Below are 12398 nucleotides of genomic sequence, written 5' to 3'. Positions count from 1 at the left end.
ATATTTTTTTTAAAAAGTTTGTTACAATTTTTAAAAAAATTATAATCAATTATATGACTTTTTTTCTTCTCAAATAAAATATTGGATAAATTACTAAATTTCAAATTACATCCCTAAAGTTTGAGAGTATTTGAATTTTACACCCTGAAATTTTAGAATTTAGATTTTATCTCCTGAAATTTGGAGATGTTTGGATTTTACATCATGATGCTTTTAGAATTTGGATTTTACTCTCTAAAGTTTAGGGGTGTTTGTATTTTACTCTCAAAAGTTTGGAGTGTTTGGATTTTATACCCTGAAGTTTCAGAATTTGGGGGTGTAAAATCCAAATTCTGAAACGTTAGGATGTAAAATCTAAATACTCCCATATTTTTGGGAGTAAAATTCAAATTCTGAAATTTTAGGGTGTGATATTCAAATACCCCCAAACTTTAAAGGCATAATTTGCAATTTACCTTATATATATATATATATATATCTTACCTTTTAGATGTGCGATTTATGTGCTGCTGGATATGTGACATAACAAAAACAATTACGTTGCCTTTTATTCATATATCACGTAATTTAAGATTTTAAATGATACATAAACTTCATATTTTGTAAAAGGTAAATGTTAGGCTCATAGTATTAGGTTGGCGAACCATGAGCAAACTTGTATCTTGTAAGTTTATTTGAAGTCCAAGACCAAGACACGTGCCCATGATTGCACAAGAGGTTGCAGGTTACAAATCTTGACACAGTAAATCGATCGAGATCTCGACACATAGTTTGCTAAAGTTGATCCATCAAGAATGATGCAGTCAAAATCCCGATTTAGCTTTCAAAGCTTTTAATGTTTTGTGGATTCCAATTTAATGTATAAAAGGAAACCTAGAGGACGTGATTTGAGACTTTTGAGAGTTGTATATTGCACATTTAAGGAGAGGTTTAACAAAGTTCTCACAAAAGCATGATCAAGGTTTTAAGATTATTCAAGATTTGATGATTAAATTGAAACTATTGCAATGACAGAATAGATAAGTTGCTAAGAAGAATCTTTAAGAGGGTTCTTAAAGGCGTGAGCATGTGTTCACATTGAAAAAGTCTATGGCAGAAGAGTCCATGGTTTTGGTGTTACTTTTGATCACTTCAATAAGTTTACTTGAGTTCATAATATATTTAGATTTAAATATGTTGTAATCTTCCGTTTTTTATATAGTGTATTTGTTTTCTTTTGGTTGGTGGATAAATCCTTGGAGAGTTTTTTTTTTCCGTCTAGCGTTTTCTCTTTGCCACCATATGCCTCATTAATTTCCATTTTGTTTATTATTATATATTTTGCAATATTGTTATGTGATTGTTTAACCAAGGTTTGAATCACTTGATCATAATTGGTTGATTAAATACTCTTGGCTTTAAAATTGGTTAATTGGTACAATTAGGGTTTGAATCTCTGACAATAAAAATCAAAATTTATGATAAAAAATCTTAAAGTAGGGGCAAAGCCATCATTTCACAAGTCTAGGGTTAAAAAAGTCATTTTACAACATGACATAATTCAAAACTTGACCTAACACAAAGTTAAAAGTTGAATTGAACTTTCAAAGGAATTTTTTTATTTATTTATAATTTTTTGCATAAAATTTGGGAACTTTATTCTATAAATATCAAAGCATAATTCTCATTGGTTGAAAAATACACATAAAGTAGTATTGAGCATAAAATAAAACTTAGGTACAATTGCTATGTGCCATACATTAAGTGTCTAGAAGTCATAAATTGAAGCATTGCTTCATTACATAGAAGTTCCTAATTTTATACACAAAAATTATTTCAAATTCTCTATGTGAATTAATGAATTAATATGGTAGCACAATAAAACCTAATTTGGTTATGTTTTCCAATTTGGTTTCTTGAAAACACCCCAAATTTGCCTTTTATTATTTGAGCAAGTTCTTCACTCTCAATCTTTTTGACTTGTCATCCGGTTTTCTTCCATTCCAAGATAAAAGTTTATAATTCATAACTCTGACCTCACATACCCACTATTATTTTTTCCTCTTCTCCTTACATCATTAAATAGAGGGAAAATTTAATAGATGCCCTAAAAAAGGTTCATTGATTTAATGTGTCATTGAATGAGTATATTAATGTATCTTTAATGAGATTGATTGATTTAATATGTCATTGAATGAGATTGATTTAATGTATCATTGAATGAATATATTAATGTACCTTTAATGAGATTGATTGATTTAATGTATCATTGAATGAGATTCATTGATTTAATTATTCTCATTTAATGTACCTTTAATGTGCCATTATTCTCATTTAAGATACATTAATTATTCTCATTCAATGACACATTAAACCAATCAATCTCATTAAAGATACATTAATTATTCTCATTCAATGACACATTAAATCAATGATACATTATAAATTTTGGGGGTGATTGGATTTTACTCCCTAAAGTTTGGGAGTGTTTGAATTTTATACCTTGAAAATGTTCATTGATTTAATGTGTCATTGAATGAGTATATTAATGTACATTTAATGAGGTTGATTGATTTAATGTGTCATTGAATGTGATTGATTTAATGTATCATTAAATGAGTGCATTAATATACCTTTAATGAGATTGATTGATTTAATGTATCATTGAATGATATTCACTGATTTAATTATTCTCATTTAATGTACCTTTAATGTGCCATTATTCTCATTTAAGATACATTAATTATTCTTATTTAATGACACATTAAATCAATCAATCTCATTAAAGATACATTAATTATTCTCATTCAATGACACATTAAATCAATGATACATTATAAATTTTGGGGGTGTTTGGATTTTAGTCCCTAAAGTTCGGGAGTGTTTGAATTTTATACCTTGAAATTTTAGAATTTGGGGTAAAATCCAAATACCTCAAAACTTTAGAAGGTAAATCCAAATACCTTCAAACTTTAAGAAGTAAAATCCAAATTCTAAAATGTCAGGGTGTAAAATCCATTTAAATATATATCTTACCTTTTAGATGTACGATTCACGTGCTGTTAGATTTATGATCAACAAAAATAATTACATTACCTTTTATACATATATAACGTATTTTAAGATTTTAAATGATACTAAATTTAAAATGATATGTAATCTTTGTATTTTGTAAAAGGTAAATGTTAGGTTCATAATATTAGGTTGGCAAACTTGTACCTCGTAAGTTTATTTGAAGTGCAAGACATGTGCCCATGATTGCACAAGAGTTTACAAGTTATGAATCTTGAGATGTAGTACATCGATTGAGATCTAGACACGTAATTTGCTATAGTTGATCCATCAAGAATCACGTGGTCAAAATCCTAATTTAGTCTTCAAAACTTCTAATGTTTCTCAAATTCCAAGTTAATGTATAAAAAAAGACCGAGAGGATGTGATTTGAGAATTTTGAGAGTTGTGTATTGCACACTTAAGGTGTGGTTTAACCAAGTTCTCACAAAAGCATGATCAAGGTTTTAAGATTATTCAAGATTTGATGATTTAAAAAAGTCATTTCACAAGTCTAGGATTAAAAAGTCATATTACTTTTCCTTTTTTCTTTTTTTGTAATATAACTTTTTTAATCCTAGACTTGTGAAATGACATTTTTTAATCATCAAATCTTGAATAATCTTAAAACCTTGATCATGCTTTTGTGAGACTTGACATAACACAAAGTTAAAGTTGAATTGAACTTTCAAGCGCAAAATTGTTATTTTTTGCATAAAATTTGGAAACTTTATTCTATAAATATCAATGCATGCTTAATTCTCATTGTTGAAAAATACTCATAAAGTAGTATTGAGCATAAAATAAAATTTAGGTTCAATTCTGATGTGCCATACGTTAAATGTTTAGAAGACTTAAACTAAAGCATTGCTTCATTACAAAGAAGTTCCTAAGTTTATACGCAAAGATTATTTTTCTGAATTCACTGTGTGAATTAATTAATTAATATGAAAGCACAAGAAAACCTAATTTGGTTATGTTTTCCAATTTCCTTCTACTATTTGAACAAGTCCCTCACTCTCAATCTTTTCAACCTGTAATCTAGCCTCCTTCCATTTCAAGATAAAAGCTTCAAATTCATAACTTTGACCTGACCTTCCCACTATTTTTCCTCCTTCTTTTAAAGCTCCTTACATCATATAGTTTAAAGAAACAAAAAAGTAGAGATATTTTAAAGGAAAATTGTTAAAGAAATGTGAACTAAAAAAAGAAAAGAAAAAAAGAATCCACTCTAATTAGTGTAATCGTGACTAAAATACACAGAGAAATAAAAAATTTAAGTCGGGATTCATGATGTACGAGGTGAATTGAAAGATTTGAAAGTGGATTTGAATTTTAATTTGGAGGCAGTACTTGAATTTTTTGGAATTGTTTTTGATGTAATTGATTTCTAATACAATATTTTTTAAAATTTCCTTATATTCCTATAAGATTTTTTGAAGAGTAGTTTAGAACATTATGAAATCTCTACACATAGTAGATCCATCGAGATGCCATGGTTTCAATTGGATTATGATGCTAAAAAGCAAAACTAAGGAACTTCAGAATGCGCTGCCAACACAAGCCCCCCATCACAGTGTGCATAGTGATTTGCCATTTGTTTGAAATAATGAAACTGATCATTTTTTTTTCCTTATAGATTCAAATACACAATAGTAGGGTCAACATAGATAATAAATACACAATTACAAACTATGAGATTCATTTGTCGTAAAATAAAAGAATACACAATACATTTATGATATTGTTAAAAAAAAAAACTAGTAAATCACTGATTCCGACTCATCGTTTGGTGCATACAATGTAGCAAAATAAGTATGAACTCTAAAAACCATACATTCTTCAGAAACTTTGACCACTGTATCATGCTTTCTGTATGACCATGACTGACCCAAAGAAAAATACGAGTAAGATGACTAAAGGATAATTAGTCAATTATAATGTCTGGAAGACTTAAATAGAAGGCTTACCTCATTACAGAGATGTTTCTCAAGGCTAAGCTTATAACAAACTTGCTGAGCATCTTCTTTGTGGCTCCGTATGTGGGTACATGATGTTCCAGCTAGGTATTTGGAGATCGTTTCTTTTTTCTGCAAGCACTACCACCATCCTCTCCCTTGGCTGAAGAGACTATGTGCCATGCAAACTTGGGGGAAAAGTGTTTTAAGTTGCAGGCGCAATGGTTCATATTACCTGAAATGAACTCAATAAAGTCAAATGAAAGCTACGATTATGTATAATGTCAAATTTAGTTGAAAGTTGACAATCATCAGCACTCAGCATGCTAGAACAATTCATTTGTCCTATTGGAAATTTAGAAAGATGGGCTAGATTTTGCCATCAAAGGCACAAGCTGTTTATGAATTATACAACTAAAAAGAGGCACATATGGGCCACATATAGCCTTACTGTTTGTCATTGTTTAATTTATGAATCAAGCCAACTTATTTATGAATGTATAGTTTTTTTTTTTTTTTTGGGTCTCAAGTTCTATATGTATAGCTTTTTAATGTCCCGATTTTTCCTAGGTACATCTTAGTCAAACTCAGATTATTTTTATCTTACCCAATTAAGCTATATCAAATGTATGGAAGTTAAAAAACAGACTGAGAGACAAAAATCTTGAAAGACAGCAAGCAACTTTGAATGTGTAAAAATAGTGAATGTCAGCTAAATCAACTAGTAAAGTCTTTTGTGATTAAATGTGGGACTCCTGATTGAATCCCACCTATATAAAGTGAAGCTCCCTCCAGTTCTATAGCCTATAGGCTGGATAAATTATTATTATTATTATTTTAAAAAGGTGCAAAAGTACATATGTAAAGCATAGATGTAAGATTTGAAGAAAGTACACATGCCTGTTTGGCCTTTGTTTGTTTAAGGTCTAGTAAACCACTGTTTAGATGTGATGGGAAGGAATTGTGATACAATAGCCTCTTGAACACAGACATTATGAATGATTCTTTCTCTTTCTCTCTCTCTCTAGAAATATTTCTAGGTGTCTCCATCTGTCAACCACAGCGGCTTCTGTATGAAATAAGAAAAACAAGGAATTGAAAGGATACCATTAATTTCATGCTGGATATCTCACAGAGAAATAATGTTTTTTTTTTTTCCAGCATTGCTATGTGAATTGTCTCATGGCTTTCCCCAAGCGTGTGAATTTGTTAGGTCCACCTGCCATTTAGGAGGGGGAGCTGAAGAAGAGCTTGCATAGCATTAGGGGGAGCATAACTTAGAAACATAGTAACATTGGTTATTGGTTCTACAGACGGTTTAATTTAGTTTATTTTAGTTTTTATAACTACTTTACTGCTTTTGGTTTAAAGCTTTGATACTTTGTTTTTATTTCAGTATAATTTCAGTAGTTCTTTTGTGATATTCTCTATGCTTTGTAGCATATCTTGCATGTACCCATGTTGCTTTTGTAAGCTTTAAGGGTTTGTTTCATTGCATATTTGTAGGCTTTTATGATTTGTGCCATGCATATGCAGTACCTTGTTTATGCAGCCTTTATGCTTGTGTACTTGATATTTAATGTCATACATTTTACGTTAGTACATCGCTCTTGTGCCCTTGTAGGATTGTTCCTAGATGCATATACGTTCTATGCATTGGTTGAGTGATGAACACTTTTGTGCCCTAGTAGGATTTTTCCTAGATGCAAATACTTCGTGTATTCTGCATTGGTTGAGTGTTGGATTTGCAAATGATACTCTTCAAATGAGCTTATCATCTTGCAAGTCCGGATGTTCATTCCTTGTGTGAATGGGCATAGTAATTACTTTTGTATAGTGATTACTTGTTTGATCTTGCCATGGTATATTGCTTATTCCATTTTGCTTGATCTTATTTGCAAATGATACTCTTCAAATGAGCTTATCATCTTGCAAGTCCGGATGTTCATTCCTTGTGTGAATGGGCATAGTAATTACTTTTGTATAGTGATTACTTGTTTGATCTTGCCATGGTATATTGCTTATTCCATTTTGCTTGATCTAATTATATTTGCTCCATATGCATTTCAAGTTTTCTACATACAATGTTATTATTTTGTTATTATTTTTCAGGAGATACTTGTTCATATGTTTCAAGAGCTTATTAGAATCTAGAATTAGGTGTGAGTGAGTTTTGCCTTTGTTCCCAAACTCACGTTTAAGTCTAGAGTCTGTTTTAGGGTTTTGTCACGGAATAGCCAAAGAGGGAAATTGTAAAGTTGTTATTTACAACTATGTATTTTGTTGACTTTTATTTTGTATCAAATTTGATTGTAATTATTATCAATCGTTTATACCCTGTATATATTGTGGGATTTGTTGTAAGAGTTGTGTGATAGAGAGAGAGTGTGAAGACTCAAGCATTTGGAGGCTGAAGAATTCTCGCGGGTATGTTGCAACCTAGCTTCCCGCGAAGTGAAACATGTGCCCTGCACATGCTGGAATGCGAAGAGTCAAGTCAGGTGGAGACAGCTGTGTCTCGCGAGTATCTTGCGGGTAAGGCCTTCCCGCGAGACACCCGCGAGGCTATCTGTTCTGCCAGCCTGTACTGAATGACTCACACTTTCTGTGCCTATCCTATATATACCCTCTTTACCTATAATTGTTCAGGAATGCTTTAAAGAGAAAAACCCTAGCTAAACACATTGTAAATTAGAGATTGTCATCCCCACCTTTCTCTATACACTTGCTTGTGGTATCTCCTCAACCCTTCCCTCTTCATTTCCACACCATTGAGAGGTTGATAGCCCAAACACTTACCACACCCTCTGAGAGTGCTGTGTGACGTTTTGGTGCTGCTGGGAAGTATTGGAAGAAGCCTGGAATGGTAGATGCAACATGGAGCTTGTTGCGAGATTCGGGGTGCTAGACAAGACACGGTTCCGAGAAGCCTTGTTGGAGTAGGAGCTTGGAGGGCTTAGGTACATTGAGTAGATTAGGCTTAGAGGATCTCTTGCTAACCCATGTATCCCAACTAATTGTCTAGTAGATCGATTTTCTCTTGGAGGGCAGCGGAGAGGTTTTTCACTGAGTTCTTCGGTTTCTTCTTCGAGAACACGTCTCGGTATTTTCTGTGTTTGCATCATTCTTCCCTACTTTTGTTTATTCCATTATACTGCTGTGTTGCTTAGTTTATGGATAAGAATAGTTTATTTGTTTATCCGCTCGCTTTTACACTATTTCGCACTTAGTCTTAAGTTAGTGTAAAATCTATCGAGCCGTTAGTTTAATTGGGGGGGTCTAAATTGCTCTTGTGTTTTCAACACATTTTCGAGCTTTCACATTTGAATCTGATAAAATAAACCGAGGTTCCATATAATCAATATCTTTGTTCAGCTTTTAGTGCATGCTGATAGAAAATCAATTTCAGGATTTGTGTTCACTCTTGGCGAGGGAGCAATAAATTGGAGAAGTTGCAAGTAAGATACTATTGCAGACTCTACTACAGTAGCAGAGTATATAGCTGCAAGTGAAGCTGCAAAGGAAGCTATGTGGATTCGCTAGTTCATTCAAGAACTTGAAGTTGTTCCTTCTATTGTGACAATAGTGGGGCTGTTGCAAATGCAATAGAACCAAGGGTTCATCAAAGGACAAAACATATTGCACGTAAATATCACTTGATACGTGATATCATACATAGAGGTGATGTAGCAATAACAAAGATTGCCTTTGCCAATAATGTTGCAGATCCACTGACAAAGGCATTGTCTTAAAAGGTGTTTGAGAAACATTTGGACGCAATGGGTATTAAATACATGTATGATTGGTTTTGAGTGCAAGTGGGAGATTGTTAGAATTATGTGCCCTCAAAAACAATACTATGCATTTTTATTTGATAATAAAATTTTATTTTCACATTCATAATTTTTATAGGTATATTTTTTTGTTTAAATGTGGCATGTGATGTCATCTCTGTAGAAAAATCATGTTAATAGTTAAGGAACCAAAGATAGGGATTAATGATTTTTCATAGAATATTAAATTGTTATAGGCTATGGATATTAATTGAATATTACCACTAAAGCCTACACTTGTTGTGCTGCTATATAATAGGATGATTTACTTCGTCATTGAGGTAGTGACTTTAAACAGACGAGTGGATGTAATGTAACAAATACATACAATGAATTGGATTCGATCAAGGATACCTTATGGAGCAATCACTGTTAATTAAAAGGTTGTCTTATCACAATTTTTCTATTGTCCTCAAACATAAGGGGTTTGTGTATATTTATTTATTATGCACATAACTTTGACAATGTCAACTGGTGATGCCAATTTTAAAGGCTATATACATACACGTTGGGTTATGTTTGTAATGAGTAAAATATATAAATGCTCAACAATGAATTCACCAGTCTCTAAAGAAGATAGTATATTTAGTTGATTTTCATATTGAAGTTGGACTCAAAACAAAACCGGCCGATGACATTTTTGAAAAATGTTTTTCATATATATAATATTGTGTATATATATTTAAAGAGTTTTTTTTTTTTTTTAAATATTTTGGAGTCCAATAGAAATTATGAAATGAAGAAATTAAGGGTTACATAACCTAGGGACATGACAGTGATATTAATCTAGTCCTAGTGGCTTGTGGGAATATAGTATGGTGGAAGGATATAGTATAAAATTGTAAGTAATGGGACCTCATTTGTAATTCTCTAATCTTCAGGGGCAATTGCAATGTGTTGATGGACATTATTGCAATCTGTAGAAGTTCAAATATTTTCTTGATATGGTTGAGAAAATTAAGGAATATTTTGAAAGAGTTTCAAGATAAGTCAATAACGTTCAAAAAGTTATTGATGAATCCTACAACTGAAGATTAGGATCCCTAAAGATCCCACGTCCAATCTCACTTTTGGGTTTTTAGAAGTCTAAAATAAAAAAGATTTAAAAAAAAAAGAGATTATATTAGTGGTTGGCCATTAGAACTACTGAGTGATATTACAGTCTTCTGAAAACTCAAAAAGAAATAGAGAGAGATGTGAATACCTTAGAAGGCAACATACTTGGGTTGCTAAGAGAGGTACGCAATTTTGTTCTATTTAGAATCCGTGGTTGTGTAGTACAATGATCTTTAAATGAAAAAAAAGTTTTTTGTTTTATATTGCTTCCGCAAAACTTTCACATGCAATAATATACTGTTCATCAAGTTAAGGCACAATTTTCACTAGGAAGATGACTGTACACTAAACTACAAAGCATAGTTTAATTTAATGTGGACTTCACGCTTTATAGAAATGCATGAAACAATAATACATAAGACAAGTACCATATAATTCCTTCTCTTTTGCCAAGAATAAGATTAATTTGATAGTGCCAATCACTGCGTTCCACACATTCAAAAAATGTGAGAGAGAGAGAGAGAGAGAGAAATTTTCATTAACTAATCAAATAAATTAAAACTTCCATTTGAGATCAAAGCAAAGCAGAACATTATCTCCATAATACACGTGTTTATTCACCGCGACTATCTCTTGGTGTCAAGCAATTGTTGGCACCAGCAGCCATTTTACCAAACTAGATTAAAACCATTATGGCATGAAAAATAGCCCGCATTATACAACATACGAAAAGTTGGGAGAAAAAAATCTCATACTTTTGTGAAAGTTTGGCACCAGCAGCTAATAAGAAATGTCATTATAGAAAATTCGAAAAATTGAAGAAGAAAAATTGATTACATTCGTGTTGAAAGTTGAAACTTGGAAAGATTATGCTCAAAACTGCGAACATGCTATGTGAAGTTGCAGGTCACCATAATCACATCGAATGACTAGGTTCAACCAGTGTACCACAAGCTGTGTAAACCAGATTGTGACCATATGTGAAATATTTGGACCAAGTGATCCTTGTATCACAAAAGTACTTCTAGAACCTCCCAAGCACCCTTCTCGCTGCTACAAGAGCTACTTTAAAAACCTTCCCTTGGGGTCTTTTAGAAATGACTAGCAATAATTGTTATTTTTATCTTCTTTCTAAATTTTGCAAGGACTTTTGATTACATAGCAAGGAAAAAAAATAACCAGCACTACAAATAGCTAATCTATATATTACTAAAAACTGAAATGTAGCGTTTAATGTTGCTACGCTCCAGTTAAGCGACGTCAGCACCATGTCATCATTTATTTTATTTTCTTTTATTATTTTGTTTTTTGTTTTATCGATTGCCATTTATTGAGTTTCTTTTTAAATTCAGGTGTTACTTTATCTCCATATCTATCGCGTGTCTCTCCATTAACCCATAACCCATACTTTTGAGATGTTGCTATTATATGGAATTCTTATAGTTGCCAATACTTTATCTCCATATCTACCATGTGTCTCTCTATTAACCCAGACTCTTGAAATGCCGCTATTATATGGAATTCTTATAGTCACTAATACTTTATCTCCACATCTATCATGTGTCTTTCCATTAACCCAGACTCTTGAGATGCTGCTATTATATGGAATTTTTATAGTCACCGATAGATTGCAACCTCCTCACCTCTCATTTTTTTTTCTATAAATTTTCAATTGTTCTCTGTTTACAAATTGATCGGTATGGCCTTCAATGCGATAGTTTCTTGAGTGTTTTTTCCGTTCTTTTGGTCATGGCTCAAGTTCGTCTACCAAAATCCAATCAAGTGAGCGCAAGAGATAGATAATGACTCTAGAGCTTGCAAACGAAACTAAAGCAGATGAGAGGTGAACATTGGTAGCCCAAGTCCAAAGGGTATAAACTGAAAATGAGTTCTGCTATTTGTATTATTCTTTTTCTTTATTTTTCTTTTTTTATTCCCATCTCATTATTAGAAAAAAAAAAAAAAAAAGCGTAGTTCAATTTTGAGTTTTCATTATGAACGAGATTGAGTTTTCATGGTCTTAAAACTATTAAAATATATGTATATATATATTATATTTATATTTTAAAAAAAATTATTTGAGTTGGCATTTGATCATGTTTGTTATAAATTGTTTTATGGTTGCCATTCTCTAGATTGTAGGAATGTTACTCTCAATATGTTTGTTCAATGTGATGTTTTTATTTTGGTCTTTGTTTTATAGTAAGAGTGTTATTCATTTTCATCAAAGAGAAATTGTTATTGTTCTCTTTTTCCATCGTCTTATATGCTAAACTAAATTTCATTTTTATCTCTGTTTTGTTTGTTAATTCTTCGACAAATGTCAATGATCAAGACTCGCAATAATTTGAGGCTTTTTAATCTATTAAAGGTCATACTAATCAATTGGTAACCATTCTTTTCTTAGAATATTTTGAAGGAAAGAGGAGTAAAATTGTTGCTTTTCTTAGGTGGTGCTTGATAATTTGCTTTTTATGGTTCAATACACAGCTATATTAGATTTCATTTCGTTATACTAATA

The sequence above is a fragment of the Quercus suber genome, unplaced genomic scaffold (genome assembly GCF_002906115.3).
Source record: "Quercus suber isolate HL8 unplaced genomic scaffold, Cork oak 2.0 scaffold_13, whole genome shotgun sequence".
Taxonomy (NCBI): domain Eukaryota; kingdom Viridiplantae; phylum Streptophyta; class Magnoliopsida; order Fagales; family Fagaceae; genus Quercus; species Quercus suber.
The sequence above is the reverse complement of the archived record's forward strand: the minus strand, read 5'-3'. Positions refer to the sequence as shown.